This window comes from Marmota monax, unplaced genomic scaffold (genome assembly GCF_021218885.2).
Source record: "Marmota monax isolate L192 unplaced genomic scaffold, Marmota_monax_Labrador192_F-V1.1 WCK01_AAM20220418_F8-fsc00460, whole genome shotgun sequence".
Lineage (NCBI taxonomy): Eukaryota > Metazoa > Chordata > Mammalia > Rodentia > Sciuridae > Marmota > Marmota monax.
Window position 1 is genome coordinate 50390 of NW_026692817.1, and position 24818 is coordinate 75207.

At 38.7% G+C, this 24818-nt stretch overlaps 2 pseudogenes; one reads left to right on the top strand and one right to left on the bottom strand.

The window, feature by feature from the left end:
• The first annotated feature begins 8959 nt into the window (after nt 1-8959).
• On the top strand, nt 8960-10834 carry LOC124095315 (popy Class I histocompatibility antigen, A-1 alpha chain-like; annotated as a pseudogene).
• Nucleotides 10835-14249: 3415 nt separating this feature from the next.
• Nucleotides 14250-24614, bottom strand: LOC124095316 (olfactory receptor 2G3-like; annotated as a pseudogene).
• Between the last annotated feature and the right edge of the window lie 204 nt (nt 24615-24818).

Below are 24818 nucleotides of genomic sequence, written 5' to 3' on the forward strand. Positions count from 1 at the left end.
GAATAGCTGGGCACATTGACACATACCTGTAATCACAGAATTTAAGATATTGAAGCAGAAGAATTGGTTGGGCCCAGCAGTTTTCAGATCAACCTATGCAGCAAAGCGAAACCCTGTCTCAAAAGTGTAAAAAGAAACACACACACACACACACACACACACCAACTGGAATTTATTTCAGTACACAGTGCTGGTTAAACATCAGAAAGTCAGTCATTGAAAACCATTATATTAGAAGAGAGTTAAAATTATATCAGTTGAGACAGAAAATCTTTTGACAAAATCCAATACCCACTCATGATACAAAAATTAAAAAAATAACCTCTCAGCAAACTAGAAATAGAAGAAAATTATGTGAACTTGGCAAAAATCATCTATTAAAAATCCTCCAACTAAATGCCTTCTTCTAACATCAGGAATGAGGACAGAATATGTTCTCTCACCATTCATTTTTAACATAGCTCTCAAAGTTTTAGCCAATGTAGCAAGGCAAGAAAATATATATACTGAAAATGAAGAAATAAAAAGGCACTTATTTTCAGATTAGATGTTTCTCTATATAGAAAACCTGAAGGAATTTACATTGAAATTCTTTTAACTAGTAAGTGTGTTCAGAAACATAACAGGATCTGAGAGAAATACACAAAACTCAATCTCATTTTATATACTATGAACATGAAGAAATTGACTTTTTAAATACAACTTAATTTAAAATCACTCAAAAATTGAAATATTGGTATAAATCTAATGACACAAGTACACAAGTTGCACACTAAAACTTCAAAGCATCAATGAAAGAATTCAAAGATTTATGTCAAAAAAGAAAATGCTGTGTTCATGGATTGAAAAATTCAACATGGATTGAAGATGTCAATTCTTTCCAAACTGGGGTCCAGGTTTAATATAATTTCTATCAAAATTCCAGAAATATTTTTGTAAAGCTAGATAAGATTATGCTAAAATTCATGTGAAAAGAGAAAAGAACTAAAGTAATTTTGAAAAAGAATAAATTGAAAGAAATATTTTTACTCATTGTCAGAGCTTATTATTTAGCTACAGTTATCAAGATTCTATGGTATTGACAAAGGGATGATCAATGGAGCAAACCAAAGTACCCATAAGTAGGTACACACAAATACACTCAGGTTTTGAAAAACCTACAAAATAATTCAACATTTGTCTTTTGAACAAATGGTGCCAAGGCAATTGGATATCAATAGAAAAAGAAAAAAATAAACACAACTTAAATTTTACTTCATAAATAAAATGAATAAACGTTAATCTTGGAATTATATTTAAATGTAAAAAAATAAATTTCTTAAATAAGACAGAAGAAAATATTCAGGATCTAGAGCTTGGTGAAGAATTCTTAAACTTTAAGCCAAAAGCATGACCCATAAAGAGGAAATTTTAAACAATGATCTTACCAACCCCCTAAAATAATATTGCTTTGTAAAACACTCCACTAAAAGATTGGAAAGAGATAAGTTACAGACTGGGAGAAAATATTTCCAAACCACATACTCAATAGAATTCTCACAATTCAACAGTATAAAAGCAAAAAAGTCCAATAAACAATCAGTAAAACACAAAAATAGATATGAACAGAAAATGATATGCAGATAGCAAACTATCACATGTAAAGATGTTCAACATCATTTTTCATTAGCACAGTGCAAATTAAAATAATGGAAAGATATCACCACACATTTGTCAGAAAGACTAGAATAAAAAAAAATAGTAACAACACCAAATGCTAGTAAGGATACAGAGAAAGTGGATCAAAAATTTAACATTAGCCAAGATGTAACATGGTTCAGCCATTTTGAAAAGTGTGTCACTTTCTTACTAAATTAAATATGAACCTATCATGTAAACGAACAGATGCACATCTGGGCATTTTTTCCAGAAAAAAAAAATGAAATCACATATTCCCACAAAAACCTGTGTTTATAGAATCTTTATTCATAATATTCAAAAGTTGGAATTTGTCCAAATGTTATAACATAACATCTCTATTTGGAACACTTTAATATCTTCTAATTGCATATGTTTACAAACCCTCCAGGATCTATCTGTGGCTTAGTTCTGCAGTCTGAACTTTACTATTCCTCAGATCTGATCATCCTGGGTAGTTCTCAATTCCACAAATGTGCCACAGGGTTTTCCAACAGGCACTATGCTTGCCCCTTTTTTTGAACATCTTTTACTTCCCCTACCCTCTTCCATAAGATTCATTTGTCTGGTAATCATTTCATCCCTACCTGAGCCACTTTCTCCTACTGTAACACTAGATTTTGTCATTATTAATAATTCCAATCCTCCATCATCTCAATGTCAAGCATCCTACACTCTAACTGCCATTGACTGATTTCATTGATTACTCTTTCTAATATCTTAAGTTCTACAGCCTTCAGCCCCTAAAATCCAGTAATCTCTTTTTCTCTCCTGCAGTCACATTCCTCCTTTCTCACCTTACATTCCATGAATCATCTTTGTAGTCACTCCCTTGAATACATCCTTACATTCCTTGACCAACCTGTTTCATGTCCTCATCTGGAAAGTTCTAAACTACTCTCAACATATTGTGCATCTATACCTTGCAGATGAGCATATTGGAGGAAAACACACATATGTTATTTTGGCCCAGATCCAAATTCATTAAAAGTCAACTGCACAGAAATCTTGGAGATACTATGAATTCAGGGGCCAAGCCTATCCCATGCTACCCCTGGCACCTAGCCATCCTGTCCTTGCACCTACAACAGTGTCCAGGACATTTCAGGTGCTTTGTATATGTTTAATGAATTAACTAATGTTTTATTACCCTTTTAATGTTTGTCAATTTTATGAGGTCAGATTAGCATTTTTTAAGCATTCCAATCTGTAATCTACACATAACTCAAAAAAAGGTTTCCCCACTTTACCAGAGCACATGACTATGTTAAACTGAACTATATACATTGATTTTAGCCATATAGGGATAGCATTTCAAAATTCATTTTTGGTATGTCCTCCTCTTGATGACTTGAAAGATTATTTTTAAAAAATATTTATTTTACTTATAGGTGGACACAATATCTTTTATTTTATGTTTATGTGGAGCTGAGGATTGAACCCAGTGCCTCATGCATGGTAGGCCAGCACTCTACCTCTGAGCCACAACCCCAGCCCCATGAAAGGTTATTAATCATTCATCAGCACTGGAAATAGTATTTAAAATTTAATTATATGATGGTGAATCAACACAAAAGGCAATAAGCTACATTCCATGGACATGGATATAGGAAAATATTCTAAATGAAACTGGGGTTTTTCAATATTTTTTTATCAGTGCATTTTAGTTACACATAATAATGGGGTTCATTCTGACATAATCATACCAGAATATAACTTGCTCCATTTCAGTCTTCAGTACATATTTTTTTCCTTCCCTTCCTCCTTTTCCCTGTTACCCTTCTTCTATTCTACTGGTCTTCCTTTTATTTGTTTATGTTTTTTTTAGTTGGTGCTTTACAGATATGCCGAAAGTCAGAATTTGGTCAATTTCATTTCACAATTTCTCCCTTTTCCCATTCCTCATCCTTCCACTAAATCTTACTTCTACTAAATGAAATGGTTTTAGAGGAAGTAAGAGGTTTAATTTCAGGAAACATATACATAGTGGAAAGACATTCTAACTGATGCATATAATCAGGGATTTGGAATGTATGCATGTGAAACTACATAACCAAATTAATTACACTTCAGTTTACAAATCTTTTTTCCTGGATAATAACACAATCCCTGCTCCACTAAAAATAATACTACAAAGTTATGTAATTATTTAAAACTAACTGCAATCTAGCTTATTATTAACACTGGTAATCTGCTACTTTGATGAGTATTGGTCTTGACATGTACTTAAAGATTACTCACCTAATTATTTTCTCTCTCCCTTGGTTCCTTCTTCTCTTTATCTCCTGTCTTTGTAATATATGAGCCCACCTATCATACCACTCTGTAATTTTTCACCACTTAAAATCAAAGAGGCTCACCAGTTACTCTCACTCACCCATTCCTGTGACCTCAACTCCCTTCCGTAAAAAAATTTTTAACTAACATCATTCTTTCTCTTTAGTCTACACCATTTTGGCCTGCACTTCCCTCTGTATGTGTCTTAGAATGAATATAACTTTCTGTTCAGAGGAGACATCCAAAACTCAGAGATAAGATGTTTCCTTGCATAAAATGATCAGAAAGAGATCTGGATACTCAAAGCCTCTTGTATTCATCTTTATTGCTAACAGCTGTATCTAAGTGTAATATTGAATCTCAATAAATCTCATCTTATTCTGAACAGAAGAAAAATAAGCTGAATCCTGTTAAACCTCCCTGCTGGCATCTTGGGCATTAACATCTGGGGATTTTCTCCCAAAGGATTTATTCTTTCCATATTCCTCTTCTCATAAATATCTCATTCTTCCCTTCTGTTTATTCATGTGAAACCACTACAATGATGATGATGATGATGATGATGATGATGATAAAAAATAAAAATCTTGCTCAGAGCCCTTTGTCAGTGAAAACAGCCCCTATCCTTGATACATCAAATATCTAGTGAATTAAGAAAATTAATATTTATTTTGTATTTATTTATTTATTTATTTGCAGTGCTTGGGATTGAACCCAGGGCCTTGTGCATGTGAGGCAAGCACTCTACCAACTGAACTGTATCCCCAGCCCCACAAAAAGAAATATAACTTCAAAAACTGAAAACTGAATATGATAAATTATAAACTGAATTTTACAGACATAGAAATGAGAAAGGTTTGGGAAGTTTATAATCAAACAGAAGAATAAACATGAGATTAATTTGGTGAACTTATATGTAGGGATTGGTGTTTATAAACTCTGCTAAGTTTATCATAGACTCTTAGAAGAAGCAACCTTACATATGAAGTCTATTGAAGTAATACAAAGCCTCAAACTAAAGTCATTATTTGTATTATTATGATTATTTGTGCAGAGAAAGTGATGCATTTCTGAGAACTATGTCAATTCATCAATCCCCAATAAAACCCATTCACTGTCAAAGTTTTCATTTTAATATTATCCTTGTTTTCTAGCTCCAAAAGATATTTTTTCTTGCCTTTTGAAGTTTTCAAGTTGTCTTCTTTTCCAGCCAATTTCTGAAACTGTGACATATCTTTGTATGAGTGTTTTCACCTATAATAAGACTTGGTTGAAGCACCATGTAAAGTATAAATTTTTGGTAGTAAATTCAGAAATTTTGTTGTGATTATGGAATCACATTTTACTCTCAGTTCTTTCAGAACTTGTATGAAGTTATTGGAAATCCTCAACTCATAGCCTAGTGTTCTTCTATCTAGCTTGCCATTATTTTTTTTTCATTTGTACAACTTTGTGGTAGTATGACTTTAATCTTCTAATTGATATATTGAATCATTTACTTACACAGTTATTTTTAATTTCCAAAAGCTCTTTTTTGTTTTCTATGTATAATTTTATATAATTTTGTTCCTGTTTCATAAATGCCATGTCTTTCTTACACATTTTAGATATTATTGAGAATATTGGTAGTGGATATCTTAGGTCTCCTGATTCTCTGCTTTCATGATCCCCTGAATTTGTCCTCAAAGTCCTTAGCTCAGTACTAATTTTATACTTGTATGTGTAATTTCTTCTAAATGTGCAGCTCCCTCAGTATTGGGCATTTACCAGGATCTTACTTTTTTTCTTCATTGTATCTTGAGTGATCACATAATTCACCATAAATCTTAAAACATATGCTGCATGATGAACTATAAGTTTGGTTTGGGAAGTGAAGTTACACTGCCCCATATCCTCCTGAGCTCTGATGCTAGCAACATTCTGGGTTATGGAAACAAGTCATTTGCCTGGGGTTCAGAGTCACACCAACCATCTGAGGAACAGAAAATCAGCAGAATATTAGTCAACAAGACCCTGGGAGAAAATCCCTGGTTCCATCACAACTTCACTCCCTCCTTAACTTCTTTTAGTCTTCCTTTCCCTGTCTGCACAAAGGAATAAACAATCTAATCTGTTCTTGATGGGTTTGCTTGAGGATTACATTTTACCCTCTCAGTACAATATATTGCATCGTTACTGGAGACATACTAAGTGTTTGCTATTCATAGCTACCACCATACTGATTGTAGCACTTTAGATTGTCCCTATTCTTCTGCTTGTTTAGTCACAATTCATAAAAACATCCTTGAATATACTATATGTATGATTATCTTCCTAGGATAAATTCCTAAAAGAAATTTCTGCATCAAAAATGGAAACACATTTAAATTTTTGAGATGTTTTGCAAAAATTTCTTGTTTGTATGTCTACCCATCTATCAATATAGTTCTGACTTCTTTTAAGTGAAGTACTATGTGAGCTTCTATTTGTTAAGAGCTTTGAGTTGGATGAATATCTAGATAATGATATTTTAATTCAATGTCTGACCTCTGCTAATCCCAATACCAGCTACATTTTAAGAGATACCAGAGCCACCTTAACTGTAATCACTTCTGTACTTTACAACCTTGTAAGGATAAAAACTTGTTGCAATTCTTCTTTGCAGTTTCTCAAATTTAAGTATAAACCAATAATAAAGTCCTGAAACAGCTTAAACAACTAATCTAGTAGTTAAATTTAGTAAACTAATATAGTAAACAAAAATATATTAGTTATATAAAAATTAATCTAGGGCCGGGGTTGTGGCTCAGTGGTAGTGCTCTCGCTTTGCATGTGCGAGACCCTGGGTTCGATCCTCAGCACCACATGAAAATATATGAATAAAATAAAGGTATTGTGTTCAACTACAACTAAAAAAATAAATATTAAAGAAATTAATCTAGCAGTTAAATTTAGTAAACTTGCCTTAAGTTCTAAAAGGAGGGAGGAAGAAAGCGTGGGCAAATGGAGGAAGGAAAAAAACAGGAAAAAAAGAGTGAAGGGGGGAGATAAACACTATAAAAGGGTACTTTTCACAAAAATAAAGGATGGGGGGAGTTGAGCACTACTCAGAGCAGTAGTTCTCAAAGTGTGGTATATGGAACCCTTATAGTTGCTGAGATCTTTTCACAGGATCCACAAGGTCAAAACTAGTTTTATAATATTACTAAGACTGAAATAAAATTCAGCAAAAATGGAGGCTACAGTACCAAACTTTAGTAGTGGTTATTGTATTATTTTTTTACCACCTCTTAATTACAGAAAAAGAAAAAGTGACTTTCATGCAAACTTGTCTAGGCTGAAGGATTAAAAACTATTAACTATATTAAACCTCTAGTCTAGGGTTCACATTTTTTTTAAGATAACATATAATTAAATGGGAAATACACAGAAAACCTTCTACATTCCAAGCTGAGATGTTTACATCAATGAAAACTTTTGTAAACGGTATCAGTTCATTTTGTGAAATATCAGTTTTACTTCAAAGAATGAATGACAGAGAAACTATGATTATTTAGACTTGTATATTTGGCTGACAGATGTGCAAGACACATCTATGGATTTTAATTCAACAGAATATCAAAAGTTTAGTGACAGTTGCAAATAACCTTTAAGAAGCTAAGGTGTCATTTTAGAGTAGTATCAAAGATGAATACCCACAATTATCCAAAAACATTTTTAAAAGTACTTCCTCTTACATACCAGTGTGAAGCTAATTTTTTTTTTTACATATTTCAATCAAAATTACAGGTTAAATGCAGAAATAGATACAAAAATCCACAGGTCTTTTAACAAAACAGACAAGAAAAAGGACTTACTGTTGGGAGTCGCCCATGCTCCAAAGATGGCAGCTACTGCCTTCTCTTCTGTACTAACTTCCCCATGCCCCAATACAGAGAGACTGCTCTGGAAGAGCCACCCAATGGTGAGTCCAGCTGACCCTCATGATCCTTACCCATCAATCAGAAAGCTTCTTGTGCCAATACCCTGCTCTGTTGAACCACCCCAGCTCTATAAATGTGCAAAGCTATTCCTCAATAAATGGGTATTTTTCCAACATCGTCTGATGGTTCTTTCACTTACAAAAATGTGAAGTGTAAAGAAGGTCCAGCCTTCTCACTTTACTGCTTTATTTTGGAAAATAGTTATTTCTCTGAAATAATATTTTTCTGTTAACAATAAGTTATTAATTGACTAGGTAGATTATTTTAAAACGGTTTAATTTATGATGTGATAAATATTGATAACTGTAATACACATAAAGAAAATTACCTTGGGGAGCCTATTTAATTCCTAAGAGCATACAGAGATTCTGAAATCAAAATGTTTGAGAACTGCTGACTTAGCACCTGAGGCAGGACTATGAAAGACTCTGTGCCCAAAGAGCGCTCATGGAAAGAGGAGAGAGCTTAGGCTAGACAAAAATCTCAGGTTCTGGACCTGGCTCTCAGGGTCGCAGGATGGGATGGTGTGTAAAGAAGCCTCGCGTTGAGGAATACTCTAGGGGATTTCCCAGGGTTTCACTTCTCCCTGTCCCAAACTGGGTCAGTTTCCTCCTTCCTCAAGACAGGGACCCAGTACGTCTACTGGGTGTAGGATTCCTAGAGAAGCCAATCAGCGTCGCTGCAGTTCCTGGTTATGAAATACAAAGGGACCGACCGGACTCACCCTACTCAAACACGAAGGGTCAGGGCCAGGCGCTGTTGAGAGCCCTGACCCTGACTTAGACCTGGGCGGGTGAGCGCGAGATCAGGAGGAAAATGGCCTCGGCTGGGACACAGGACCCTGGGAAGCCTTGTCTCCTTCACCACTGACCCAGACCCCTCCCCAGTCCCTACTTCCCGAGTCGTGCCCCCTTCCCTCACCCACTCTCTTTTCTCGCCCGTCCCTTTCTGTCTCACAAGCCCTAGAGCCAGGCCACTCCACTCCAGGCTTTCTCAACCTGGGACCCAAGGTACCTCTCCGCGGGAAGCCTCACACTGTCGAAATGGGCTACGTAGAGGACACACTGGGTCAGTTCCCTCTGCCTGAAACTCAAGATGGGGATGAGTTCGCCGCAAGTCTAAAGATGGAGCTAAAGACGCAGTGCACGAAACAGGAAGGGCTGGAGTACTGGGACCGGGAGATGCGGTAAGCCAAAGAGCTGGAGCAGATTTACCAATACAACCTGCAAATTGCGCACTGCTTCTACAACCACAGCGAGGACGGTGAGTGACCCAGGCCGGTTGCAGGTAACAACCCTTCCTCCTCAATGTCGGTGCCAGAGCCTCCGGAATCTCCAGGTCAAATATTGACAGTGATAGTGGGAGACCTGCTCATTTTTGTTTTGTTTTGTTTTGTTTTGTTTTAATTAGCTACACATGGCAGTACAATGATCTTGATATGTCATACATTTGAATCAGGTGGGATATAATTTCGCATTTTTCTGAGTATACAGGTTGCAGAATTACATTGGTCATGCAGTCACATATATACCCACAGCAATAATAATGTCTGTTTTATTCTGCTGTCCTTCCATTCCCCCCACTTCCTCGCCCCTCCCCTCCCATCACTTCTCTCTACCCAATCTAATGTGACCCACTTCTTTCCTTTTCATTTTTAACCTAAGAAAAGCATGGGGCTCAGGTTTCGTTTTCTGTTTCAGGAACGAAAAGATCTGACACCAGTTGGCTGAAGGGAGAGCCGGAGTAGGTGGGGGGACCTAATCCTGGGAGAAGATCAGGGTTTCACACCATCCAAAGTATGGCTGCGAGGTGGAAACAGACTAACACCGCCTCTGTGGGTTCTGGCTTAAGCCTACAATGGCGCGGATTACATTGCCCTGGAGGAAGACTTGGACTCTTGGACCATCGCTGACGCTGCAGCTCAGATCACCCAGCGCAAGTGGGAGGCTGAAGGTGTGGCGGAGGCAAACAGGGTCTACCTGGAAGGGAAGTGCTTAAAGACACTCCGCAAGCACCTGGGGAACAGGAAGGGGACTCTGCAGTGCGCAGGTATCATTGGCTACAATGCAAATTCCAGATCTCCTGTACATTCCCCCATGCGCCAATAAGGAGGGAGAATAATGGAATCCACATGAGAATACCATCCTCCCTCTGATCCAAAAGGGTATGAGTGCAACTTGGTTTCCAGAAGCTGTACCAGAGAGTGATTCTAAGAACTATCTTTCTCTTAATTACAACTAAGGGGTCCTAGGGCTGGAAGGAAAATGATCCTTAAAATAAGTGATCAGTTTCCTTTGACTCTGGCAGCAACCTTGGGCATCCCACAGCGACTTTTGGCTTTGTTCTTTATCCCAACCCAATGACTTTGGAATTCGTTCCCTTAGCTGTCAGCCTCCATTCAGGTCACAATCTTTCTCAGAGGCTTGGAGCCTCTTCCTCTGGGCTGTCTCACCCTGATTCAGAACATAACAAAAAATAGGAATATTTCTGCAGATCCTGGTTAGTGTATGGGTTTTGTGCTCCCACCCCACACCTATTTTCCTGTCCTTTCTTCAGTGGCTGATGGGAAGTAATGCAAAATGTCCGAATTAGCTGAATCTTCTCAGCAGATTCCCCATTGGCATATGTCACCCACCACCCCATCTCTGACCATGAGGTCACTCTGAGGTGCTGAACTCTAGGATTCTACCCAGCAGAGATCACCCTGACTTGGCACAGCTTAGGGAGGACCAGACCCAGGAAATGGAGCTTGTGGAGTCCAGGCCTGCAGGGAATAGAAACTTCCAGAAATGGGCAGCTGTGGTAGTGCCTGCTGGAGAGGAGCAGAGGTACACACGTGCCATGAGCATCATGAAGGTTTTCCTGAACCACTTACCCTGAGATGGTGTAAGGAGGGGATGAGGGCTCAAGACCTGTGATCAGGAGAGCAGGAGACATTCTGGAGACCCTCAGCAGGGTCAGGACTGAAAATTGAGAGCCAGGGTCACTTATCCTCCCTTCCTTTCCCAGAGAGGTCTCCCCAGATCTCTATCCCCTTTGTGGTAATGGTTGCTGGCCTGGTTCTCCTGGGAGCTTTTGCTGCTATTATGATGTGAGGCAGAACTCAGGTAGAGTAAGGGTGAGGCCAGAGTTTTCTTTCCCAAGCCCCAGATAGCTTTTCTTGACTCTTATTTTTATTCTATTTAGAATTTATAATAATAGTGGCTACATTACTTTTCCTACTGATAATGATTCCTTGGGCTTTCTTTCTTTTTTTCCTTGAATCATCTTGCCTGCAATTTACCAATTTTATTAATTTTTTTCAAAATTGTACTTTTTGCCTTATTGATTTTATCAGTTATAAATTCTTTTCTATTTACTTTCTATCTTATATTTGTGGCCTGAAAACAGGTGACAATGAGGATACTTTACTGGAAAAGTCACCTCTCCTACCATCTGAAAATGACCAGAAAAATCAGTGTCATTCTAAAGCTGCTCTCCAGGAGCATGGAAAGAGCCATGCCCCTGGTATGGGCAATAGACATAAAAGAATAATGTTTCTTCTGATTTAATAGTGCTCCTTGAGGAAAATCACCAGTAATAGACCAATAAGTGTTGAGCTTTGCTACATGCCAGACACTTGTCAGGCCTGTTATAGGTGTTGTCCTCACTTACTCCTCACACTGGGATCATGAAATTGGCACTGTTACTCCACTCTATAGATATGGAAATTAAGGAACTCACTTCAGGAGTTAGAACTAGGTTGGTATGACTCTGGTGCCCAAGACCTCATGCAAAACAAGATATTCTTCTAGAACTTGTAGTAATTTCCAGCCTCCTTCACATAACATACAAATCCCTAAGCAATTTGGTTCATTTCACTCTTCCAAGCATATCCCCTATGATTTCTGATTATATTCTTTCCCCCTAACTATAACAAAGTATTTAAATTTGAGTTTAAATAGAATGATTCTCTTTTCTCATAGATTTATGAATTAATACTACATGGCATGGCAAGTCAGAGGAGAAAGAAGTTATTATTGAATGAGGACATCTTTGTGGAATAGGTGAGATTTAATTTTGGCTTTGAGAAGTTGTCATGGTATAAAGTGCTAAGGTTAATAAAAATGTTCAGAAATTGCTGCTTAAATAATAGGATAAATGAGAGCATAATGAGGAGATAAAAGACAAATTCAATCAAGATGGTGGAAAACCTGAGATATTGTGCTACTTTAGAATTCATTGTGTAATGATTTAAGAGGAATTTAATATTAGAATACCATAGCCATAAATAGAGTTTAATTTTTCTAGAACAATCAAAGTGTTCATTGAAAAAAATATGTCATCAAGAGAATAGTTTGGAAATTTAAAAATACAGTCACAAATACCAACATTTTAAGTGCCTTGGAAGTTAGAAATAGACCCACAAGGAGTCCATGGGCCAGGTATGAAAGGCTGTAAGGCAGAAAATATACTGCACATCTAAGGGCATTCACAATCATTAAATTATAGTTTTCCCTCCAAACCAAAGACGCACTAACACCCATTCTTGCCCAGAGCTATATATTTTCAATCTTTATTAGGGGCAAGATAGAGGATCTTATCTTGGGCAGTGCCAATGTGAATGTGATGGATGAAATGGATTAAGATAACACTAGAGATAGCTTGGAGAACAGTTTCCTATGTCTGCAAGGGTAAGAGAAATCAAGTAAATTAGGAACTATCGTTACCACTCTTATACAGTGGAGGAAACTGTGAATTGGCATAGTAGAGGTATGTACTTAAACACTATCCTAGTTAATTAGATTCATAGGACTGGGCTTTGAACCCAAGCACTGTGACTCAAAATGTCAACAATATTTTTTAGAGCACAGATTCCAAAGTCAAAATTGGCACTGAAGCGCAAATTGGTGCTGATACAAAAAAGTGTAAAGAAAGATTTTGATTGGCTTTAGTGTTTCTAGTAAACAACAAATTAAATACCATGCAATATAAAGTACAAAAAAACGAACACAACTAATGAAGCACATGTTGAGAAATATGGAAGTTGTGTGTGAAGACTATGGAGATAGCTGAACACAATTATGTTTTTGAAGAGTATTTTTTAAAATTGTTAAGACTCACTCAACAATTACCAGTGCCATGAATCACTTTCAGACATTTTGCATGAGTTAATTTATTTAATCCGTACTGGGTATGTAAGAGCTGATTGAACTGAGGAAAATAGGTAAAGAACATAGAGAATCATGAATGGCAAGAGTGTAAAACAAAGCTTTAAAACAAGGCAGTGTGGCTCCACAGTCCACATATTCAAAAACCACAAAGACACTGGGAAAAGCAAGTGACTGTTAAATAGAATTGAATGCAAACTTTTGCCAAGAAGAGCCTGAATCAAGCCGAAACTACATTACATTAATGTTTAGTATTTCATTAAATTATTTAGTAATTATTTATAACAATTATTTTAAATATTACTTGTTAAATAATAATGCATTCTCAGTAGAAGTTTAAGGATATTCATAGATCTGGTGCTTTATGCCAAAAAATCCCTACTTTTAGAAGTTTGGTTTTGTTATTTTTTTTCCTTGAAAGAACTGAAATAATATGAACAAAATGTTTGCAATAATGTTATAAGAGGATTCTTCTTAAAAGGAAATACTACAATAATTTCTTCATACTAATATATACTTTTCAACTTTTCAAACATTAAATATTATTTTAATTCCCTAATCATGTTTGCAAGCAAATATGTATTTTGTGGGGGGACAGTTTACCACTCTTTCTCTATACTGTATCATTGAATGGATTGTTAGTAATTTATGTTCATAGTAACCTTTTAAATATATTTAATGAGAGAGTTTGTGAAAATATTTGTGACACATATGTGAGTTTTCATGTGCTACAGAAGTTGAATCTAAATGTTCTTTTTTGAGACAATGTGGGCCACACTGTATTTAGTAAATGCAGCCACACATGCACTGCACATTAGGGAATGGTTATTTAATATTATGTCTCTTCAATAAGTTTTGAGCACAAAACGTCCATTAGAAATGTTGCTCTCTGTGGTGAGCCGCTTCTGCCGTTTCTGTAGACTATGGTTGCCATTACAAGATGACGCTGGCTCCGCTGTGGTCTGTGACAAACAACTCCTTATCTGGGAGAGTTGGCACATGATTTTTCACCACCCTGTACATCACCCTGTGAGAAAGCTCCACGCGGCAGCTTTGCATTGGGGCTTGGGATGCTTTATTAAGGCTGGGAGGGGCATCCGAGAGAGAGAAGAAGAAATATCAAGGGCCTGAATAAACTGCTGAAAGAAGATTCCTGAGTTGCGTCTTCCTTGCGGGCAAGGGGTCACGACAGCTCTCTCCTTAGCAGTCTCCTCAGGGCTCCTTTCACATCCTTGTTCCTCAAGGTGTATATGAGGGGGTTGAGGGTGGGAGTCACAACAGTATAAAAGAGTGTGAGGAACATGCCCTGGCTGTGGCCAAAGGATCTCTGTGGTTGGATGTATATGACTGAGCTGGTCCCAAAATAAAGGGACACCACTAGTAAGTAGGTGAGAGTCACAGGTCCCTAGAGCCTTGCACCAAGCTTGGGATGACTTAATTTTTATCACAGAATGTGCAATGAATCCACAGGAGACAGATATCGATGCCATGGGAAGGAGGAGGAGAACTAATGTAGCTACAAAAAGCTGGACTTGGTTTGCATGGATGTCAACACATGCCAACTTGATCATGGCAGTCACTTCACACAAGAAGTGGTGGAGGCGACGGTGCCCACATCAAGGAAGCCGCAGGGTGATGGTGCTTTGGATCAGAGTGTTTCCCACTCCACTTAGTCAGGCTATTCCTGCCAGGTTCATGATGGGTGCATGACAGTCGTGTAGTTGAGAGGTCTGCAGACAGCCACATAGCGGTCAAATGCCATGATAGTAAGGAGAACACACTCAGTGGAACCTAAGGAGAGGGACACGTGGATGTTATGGTCTTGGCTGTTCCCCTCAGGTTCCACAACAGCTGGGGCATAATGCTGGTGGTGAAGGCAAGGTCAAGAAAGGAGAGATTAGTGAGGAAGAAGTACATAGGTGTGTGGAGTTTGGAATCCAGGTGGGAGACCACAATGATGGCTGTGTTGCCCACAAGGGTCAGAAGACAGGATATCAAAAGTACCACGAAAAGGATGATTTCCAACTGGGGCTGGTCTGAGAATCCAAGCAAAATAAAACCTCCCTCAGAGGTTTCATTGTTTTCTTCTGTCTTTCAAAGGTAAAAGAGAAAAATAGAAATTCAATCCAGAGAAGTATCATTATTACTATTTATCTACAACATTAGAGATAACATCTTAGGTAAGATTTTTAACCAGTGAAATTACACAAATAAGAAAAGATATAATTATTAAAAGACATTTAGGAATGTCTTTTAATACAAAGGCATTTTTGTGTCATTTTTTGATCACATTAACTATTTGACACCTCCTCTTTTTTTTCATGAACTGTCTCTTCCCCCTAATTGTCAAAAGTTAGTATTAAAGACAGTCTACTTAAGAAAAGCTTCCATGTAGTTGCAGTGACAAAAATCTGACTAACATACCACTCAAACCTGATAATAACAACTTAGAGGAGGAAAAGTTTATTTTGAGCTTATGGCTTCAGAAATTCAGTCCACAGTCAGCCAACTTGTCGTGACCCCTCGCCGGCAAGGGAAAACACAACACAGGATTCTTCTTTCAGCAGTTTATTCAGGCCTTGTTTCATGTATCATCTTGTAGTGACCCCCCGCCGAGCGCCCAAACACAGCCTAATAAAGCCTCCCGCATACCAATCCCAAGCTGCCACATGGATCTCTCTCATAGGGTGGGAAGGGATTGCATGCCAATTCTCCATATAAGGAGTTGTTTATCACAGGCCACAGTGGAAGCTGGCGCCATCTTCTAATGGAGGCCATGGTCTAATTAGAACGGCTCACCACAGTTCCCCCTTCTGTTTTATAAAACAATGCAGGCGAAAGTAGAGGTCCTATCCCACTGTGCAGAAGTGGCTGCAATGTATGGTTCAGTCCTAAGGAGGGCCCTTCCCTAGACCTGGTCCCATATCAGCCGACACCTTTATTCGTAGGGCGGGGCGTGGACGTCAAACCCGCATGCAATAGGACATGCTTTCCTTGAGGTCTGTTGAGGGATCACTCAAGTGCAGTGCCTTGCCTCGCATCCTGCATCGTGACGACGGTGAGAAATAGGATAACACAGGTAGCCTGGTAGTAATGACAAAATTTAAGTTGGCAACACAATCCCCAAGCCCTAGAGGAAGGTATAGATTCTATAGCAGAGAAGAAGTACCAGTCCTGAAACCCATCTGCGTGCAATGGTAACAAGACCTGCAGAGTGCAAGGGCTATCCAGCACTGGGAGAGCATAAAGAAGAGGGCATGCCAATCCCAGTGCAATGTGAAAATAACTTGGGGTGCAATGGCCATGCCCAGAAATCACTGTTTAAGATGTGGAAGCCAGATTTGTGGAGAAATGCCATTTTCTAAGGCCGCAAGAGCCTGTACGATCATAGCCTTCTCTTGCACGTGGCGAGTTTTAAGGCGACAGAGAAGCCACAAACAAAGTACAACACCGAAGCAACACATTGCACCAAAAATGCCCACTCCCACCCATTCATTAAAAAAGGAAAAGGCAGAGGATAGCCAACTGGTGAATTGACCTGAAGGACCCCAAGGCCCCAGGCCAAACATTAGGAAAACTAACCCCTGTGCCCTGAAGCTGCAAGATGTTCCATATAGATAACCCCGGAAGGGCCAAACTTGAGCAAACAGGGTAAAAACAGGAACTAAAAGGACAGGATGCAATTTTATGGTTTTTCTGAGAACTAAAGTGGGAAAACAAGTTTACCCCCCTAGGTGACTCAACTGCTGAATTCAGAGGGACCAATAGGAAGGCTGTTGCTGTGCTAAGCTAAGACCTAACCCACCTGTCCCCTATAAAAGATCTATACCCCAAAGCCCGGTGTGCCAGTTCACCGAAGCTCCGGCTGAGGTTTTGCTGTGCACCCGCAGGCGCCTGTGTGAGAATAAACGCCTCCTGCTTTTTGCAGCCAGTGTCTCGTGTGGTTCATTCCGGGTTTGGGATCTGTGGATATTTCAGACCCAAAGTCACTGGTTCGACACGGGTGCTATTCAGAACAGAAATCTGAGTTAGTTGAGACTGGATCAAGTTTTCTGCTTCCATGGACCAGGTTCCGGATAGATATTCCCCGATGATGCGGGAGGCATTCCTGGAATCATTAAATCTGACAGAGGTTATACATAAATGTGCACGTTGATCAATAAAACCCAAATGTACTAGGTCAGACAATTCCTCAACTTGAGCTTGAAGCAGATCTATCCTTTGATTAGAAGCTAGAATCCCAGATAAAATGTGTTGATTAATTTTACTTTGAGATTCAAGTATGGTGGATGTTTGTTGAATAACCTGATTAATAGTGGCAGCAGTTTGAACCTGGCTGGCCATGGCTACTCCAGCTGTAACTGCTGCAGCAGCAGATACCGCCACAGCTGTCACTATAGCTGCCGTAATTCCAAAATCTCTACGGGCTCTAATCAATTCAACAATAGGAAAAGATTCTGGATCTGCAGTAACCGGGATCGAGACAAAAGTTGGAATTTTCATAATCACTGCCGTAGTCCAGGAGCCATTCCAACACTCAGACAAATAACAGGTAATATTAGAACAATTAAGCATCCCCTGTGATGTATCATTAGCCAAAAGAAACAGGAACGGAGATTGGAGACGGACTGCTGCGGAGGGTAATGTAGCATTAAACAATTGTGAATTGTGTGAAGTAATTTTAAGTCTCCTACCTCGCTCCGAGTCTTGGGTACTGCCAGAAACATTAAACAGCCAACTTTGGACTCCTAATATTTCCCTGGGGAAACACAAGCGTGGACTAGACTAGCCCAATCTGAGGGAGTCCTGCAAAATCTAGTAAGTCCCTCCACCTGAGTGAGAGTGAAAGTGGCATCTATGCCATAAGTGCGGACAGATTCTGCCAAGGTTTTAATTATCTTAAAGTCTAAAGGCTCATGATATCTTCCCCTGTTATTGTCCTGAAATACAGGGTATGCAAGTCCCATATCTGAATTAACTGTCCTCCAAACTTGTGCATGAAAAGATCTCCCGGAACCTTGGCTCCCCCCCACATACGGAGGTGGGGCAATCGGCACCATATCTTCTTCTAGATATTCTACCTCCTCCTCCTCAGAGTTTTGTTGACCGATGTTAACTCCCTTCCCCTTCTTACAGTAGGCCTGCGTGCCCTGTGTCTCCTTTTTCTTCTTTTTCATTTTTATCTTATGTAGTTGTTGTAACAATATATCAAGGTCCTCAGAACTCTCTGAGTCGCTTGTGTTCTCAGGCGTTTTTAATTCGGTCAAGTCTGGGTAGAGCCTTCTCCTATTTTTATCTTCAGGCTCTTTTGCCTTCTCACTACTGTTACTTTTAATACTCTCTGCCACTTCACTACATGATCCTTCAGATTTTTCCTCATGCAGTTGCTCAAGAATAGCTTGACCCTCACTCACAGCTTCCTGGCATTTACCATCTGTTATACATCCTCTAACTAACTTCCAAAGTGGTATAACGCCACCCTCTAAGGTGCCTTGCTCATGAGCGAAATCTAGATCTTTCCCTAATTTGTCCCAGCTAGGAATCGTAAGACTCCCTGAAAAAGCAAACCAAGGAGCCGCTATATCAGCTTCTCTTAAAAACATCTGCAAAGTACTCTGCTTTATCTTAAGTCCTTTTGAATGTAACAACCCATCTAGGGCCAACAAAATTGGGCTTGAAGAGGTAGCGCCCATAATGTTTTTAGAGCTATAAAGAAAGTGAAAGTACAAAAGTCCCCGCTCTCTTCCTTTTACAGGGGAGCGTTCCGTTCTATGAATTCCCCGCTCTCTTCCTTTTACAGGGGAGCGTTCCTTTTTCCCGCTCTCTCTCTATTTACAGAGAGAGCGCCCCGCTATTTGCTTGCGGATTCCCACTTTACCTGGGAACTTTCCGGTGCACCACCCTGACTACTGAAAGTTCTGGATCCTGGGTTCGAGGAATATAATTCCCCGTCCGGGCCACCAATTGTCGCGACCCCTCGCCGGCAAGGTAAAACACGACACAGGATTCTTCTTTCAGCAGTTTATTCAGGCCTTGTTTCATGTATCATCTTCTAGTGACCCCCCGCCGAGCGCCCAAGCACAGCCTAATAAAGCCTCCCGCATACCAATCCCAAGCTGCCACATGCATCTCTCTCATAGGGTGGGAAGGGATTGCGAGCCAATTCTCCATATAAGGAGTTGTTTATCACAGGCCACAGTGGAAGCCGGCGCCATCTTCTAATGGCGGCCACGGTCTAATTAGAACGGCTCACCACACCAACTCCATGGTTCTAGGCTTGAGGTGATGTGGAACATCATGGAAGAAGGGCATGGTGGAGGAAACTTGCTACTTCATGGTGTCTGGGAGAGAGAGAGAGAGAGAGAGAGAGAGAGAGAAGGCCAGGGGGACAAGATATAATCCTCAAGAGCACATCAACAGTGACCCACTTCCAGCCATACCCATGTACCTATAGTTACCACCCAGTACAGTGGATCATTCAGTGATTCATTCATAAAATAGATTAGGCTATGTTTCTAATAATCTAATCATTTCACCTCTAAATGTTCCTGCATTACCACAGGAGTTTTTGGAAAACTCCTCATATCCAAACCACAACAGTGGCTATTTAAGTGGGAGGGGAGTAACAGGTGCATGCTGAGAATAATTTTAAGCTATCATTGAATAGATTGTTAGTAATCATTTTTCATAGTAATAGAAATTGCAATACAAAAAAAATGGTGGATAACAGTGAAGAATATGGTTAGGAAAATAACTAGAATGCATTTTGTGTCTTTTTTTGTCTCACAGACAAGGTGAATGATGATGATGTTTTTTACATTTAATTAAGTGATCTGAGTGATATGGGGTTAGACTCAGGTGTCAATATAGAAGTAAACTAAATAAGGATACATTTTCTTTAATAACATACATAGGAGTGCTTACATAAAATCTTTTGCCTCTTAAAAATGATGAAGAAATGGGTCATATATACATATAAAAAAACACATGTACAAAAACTCAGATGTACACTCATTTGTTGAGACAGATAACCATGAGATATTTTTATAAAAATAAGGGAAAAGTATAACCAATTCCTTTAAAGACAAGGTGCTGGCATTTTTTTTTCAAAAAAAATCATGAGAAGGCAAATCTTATCTTGTTCAGCTCACTTTAAATTGCTCTGCTTAATAAATAAAAAGAGATTGGATCATAGTACAATCCTCCATGACTCTTCACTTACTATTTTTTATGATGTTATCCTTTGTGCTCCCAAATTTTCTGCTCTCATGGTAGCATCTTCTTGAATCATTTACTTTTAGGAATAATTATGGATCAGTTTTTTTGTTTTATTCAGTAAAATTGTGTCTGGGATGTGGGGGAATAATATCTTAATGCTTTAAATTCTGGACCTAAATGCTTGGATATGCATAGCCAATAAAGAATTCTACTCAGAAAGCCTGAATAATATGCTATATAGAGTCCCACATTCTGCATATTCCTAATGCTTCTTAACACAAAATGATAATTTGTCTCAGACTGGTATGTTTTTAGTTTTAGTTACTAAAGTAACTAATTCAATAGTTTAAACAAATGCTTAGCTCTAATGGAAGCATACGTTTTTCCTATTGCCTTAAGAAAATAACAAAATGTACATATTTTTTTAAAAACTTTAGACTCATCTTAAATTTGAACTCTTTCAGAATGTAATGTTCTCTTAAATATGCGTTTATTCATAAGCATAAATCCAGGCATTACCAGTTTTCTAGTATTTTAAAATCACATAATTTGATAGAAGCAACTTTAGAGATAAAATTTTAGTTTGTTTCCTTTTTAAGATTTTTTTAGAGAGAGAGAGGAGAGAGAGAGAGAGAGAGAGAGAGAGAGAGAGAGTTTTTTAATATTTATTTTTCAGTTTTTGGTGGACACAACATCTTTATTTTATGTGGTGCTGGGGCTCGAACCCAGTGCCCCGCGCATGCCAGGCAAGCGCGCTACCACTTGAGCCAGATCCCAGTCCCCTTCAGTGGATTTTATCCTCCACATATTCCTAACAATGCAGCCATAGGATAAGCCCCAAAGGTGTGAGCACATAGAGGACAGTAGCTATGGAGAGCTCATATTTCAAGAAGGTTGTTTCCAAACAAGCAATTTTAATCAGTGCAGGCTCCTCGCACATAAAATCATCCACCCTGTGGTGGCTGCAGAGAAGCTGTTGGAAAAAAAGGTGGTCTGAACTGTGGACTCCACAAAAGCACTTGTCCAAGACACAACTACTAGTTACTGGAGAAGCTTTGGGTACATGATAACATCATAACTGAGAGATCTACAGATAGCATTGAAATGGTCATAGGCCATAACAGTCAGGAGGACACACTCTGGGGAACCCAATCCCAGAGCAATGTGTAACTGATGGTCTTCTCAGGGCTTTTGAGATTCCAAAGCATTTGTGGTACAATACTGGTCATAAAACAGAGGTTCAGGAAGGAGAGATTGGAGAGAAAGAAATACATGGGTGTGTGGAGTTTGAGGTGCAAGTGTGAAACAAGTATTATTGCTGTGTTCCCCAGCAGTGTCAAAATGTAGATAACAGAGGTGACAAGAAGAAGAACCATCTCCAGTTGGGGTTGGTCAGAAAATCCCAGTAAGATAAAATATGCAGGGTTGCTAAAATTGATTCCTTTCATTGTTCCCAATTGTGAGTTATCTTTCTCAATAATTTCTATTTTATTCCTGTGGGAATAAAAGCCCTATACTGTAATCAATAAAAAAAAAATAATGAACAAAAACTTGAGCATTTCATTACTGGAATTATATACAAAGAAACAATATACACATATAAAATAATGTAATAATAAACTGTTTTGTTACATAGAATAGGAGACAAATGCATATCATGAACATCCCAAATACAAACATAAAATAGACATTAGAGTCATATAGCAAAATAGGGTTGAGATATATACTGAACTACCTAAAAATGAAATGCATATGCCATCAATGAGCAAACTGCAAAAAACAAAGCAATTTGAAAATAAAATGATTTCTATATGCATAGATACATAATAGTTACACAACAGATATAATAGATACATAAACTAAAAAAAATACATAGAGTAATTAGAGTTTGGGATACAGTAAGAATAATTATAATATGAAATAGGAGCTATTAGATACGTCTATCATTAATATTCATTACTTTTCTAAGAAGCAATCAATTACTGAAGGTACAATCAACAATCAAATTAAGAAAAGTCTTCTGTGATCTCTCTATTGGAGGTATTGTTCTGCTTTATAAATATTTCTCTCTAGAAAAATCTAATTCATTTTAAAATCTAACTCAAGGCCACACACTTTAAGATGTTTTAATTGTAAGATACACAAAGTAGAGAGAACTAATATAATCCATTGGCCTTTTATAAAATAAATTATATATCCTGTATAAGTATAGTTCAAACTACTAACTTGCAAAGTTAAGAGGTATAGTTATGAAAATTCAAACTTCTGATTGGTCAATTTTGGGGTTCCCAAAGAACACCCTGCAGCATATTGATTAACTATGATATTATAAATATTCCTTTATAAAAGCCTTTCTAATGAAAATTTCTGATTAGGTCTCAAACAGCCTAACTAGAAAACAAATAAATCTATAAATCTTAGATTGTTATGTTCAGATTCAGATAATTATATAGCCCATTAGGAAAATATGAGCCTAATTTTCTTTGGCATCTGCATGAGCTCTCTGTCTCATCCAGCAAGTAGGACCATGGAACAGGGTAGAGGAGAATGTGGCTGTGGAGTTGCTAAATCAAGACCTCTGGAGACCAAGCAGAAATCAGGTCTGATTTTATTGTTCAGTTACCATGTATATATACTCAGGCAGTAGCTAAGCAGATTACAAGAAGCCACCAATACAATTTCTGGCCAACTGTTCCAGCAGTGACTAATCAAGGAATGGGCCATGGAGCAAGCACAGGGACTACAACATGTGACCTCATGCCCAGGGCTGTGCCTACAGGGTAAGTAGTTTGCCACTCACACACCTAGCACAGGGGAGTCATTTGCCACTCACATGCCCTTAACCTATGCCACTGCCATGTATGCAGTATTCCATGCACTTGTCCCCACATCTCACTGTGCTGCAAGGATTTCTGCCAGGATTGCTGTTTTTCATTCTGTGGCCTTTACATGGTTGCATAGTGTCTCACAACATAAGAAAAAATCATTGCTATTATAAACAGTAAGGCCAGGGTAATAGCATTATAAGGATTAGGTAATTTGGCTATCATGTTTTTCCAATGTTCAGTCCATCCCAGGAAAAAAATAAGAGGTTGTCAATACAGACACCTTTATCTCATTGATTTTGAAAATTGCCTTAGTAAGGTTATGCATAATCATAACATAGTAAGAATCCCAAGTTCCCTTAAAATACTGAGAAAAATTAGAAAAGTGTAAGGTTACATTTTCAGATACAGCATATTGGGTGATACAAATACTATGAAATTCAGGGTATCAAGTGAGCCTGTGCAACATAAACAGAATATCTAGTTGTTCCTGGTGGAGGTCTAGTTCTTGCTGAATGACTTAAATAGCAGCTAAGGACAGTTTATTAAGTCATTTTGAATGACAAAGGCTTCTGTCATGGCAGTAGACAACAGTCTGAGTAGTCTGGATACTCTGAGTGAGCAAAGCAGCTGCAGTGGCTATGGAGGTGATGGCAGCTACCAAGGCAATGATTACAGTTAGAACAAAATAAGGAGGGTGAGGGGTGGTGGAAGTGAGAATACCATGAAAATAGAAGGAAGATCTGTGGAGTAGGGAAGGGCAAAATTAATATTATCAAATGGTTATACTACTGCTATCGTTACACAGAATCAATGCAATCCCCATCAAAATACCAAAGACATTTGTCTGAGTAGTTTGAAAACAGTAATTGGATGAGAATTCTGAAAAGTAGATTTACATATATGTTAAAAGTCATGTGAAATTAAATCATAATGCCAGGTGTGGTGGTACATGCCTGTAATCCCAGCTGCTCAGAAGGTAGAGGCAGGAGGATCACAAGTTCAAAGCCAGCCTCAGTAATTTAGCAAGGCCCTAAAAACTCAGCAAGACTCTGTCTCTATATAAAATATAAACAAGTGGTGGACTTGAAGATTGCAGGCCAGAGGGAGGCAGCATTCTGTGTTTCTCTGTGATCCAGATCTCACCTAATCGGAATACTGCATCTTGGAAAGTGTTAGAGGATCCCTATACAGCTGCTTTCTGCAGAAATCACCAGCACTGAGACCACATGCAGGGCTCTGAGCCTTAGCATTGATCAGGACTCTGGAATCCTGGCCCACAACACCCAAAGTCTGAAGTTGTATCCAAGCAGAGCTCGAGAGCATCTTACCAGAATCATCTATCAGCACCTCTGCAGAACTCCCAGACTTAACTCCACTCCTACTCAAGTCACTCAGCTACTACCTACCCATAGCACAACGTCATCACCCAGTTCCCCTCATCTCACCAGACACACTGGTGCTGGAAGAAGACTGCCTGCATAATGACTCACCTTTCTCATCATACTTGGTGGGGGCAGCTTCCAGATTGGATCTCCAGCTGGCCAGGTACCAGGTTTTCAACTCCACCCTCTCCACAGCAGCGGTAACCCAACACAGCAACTGCCCAACACAAAACAACTCTCACTTGGACAGGTATGCAGTGTGACCAGGGGACCACCCAAGGGAACCCCAGTGTAAGAGGTTCCTCAATTGAGAACTGCTAAGGG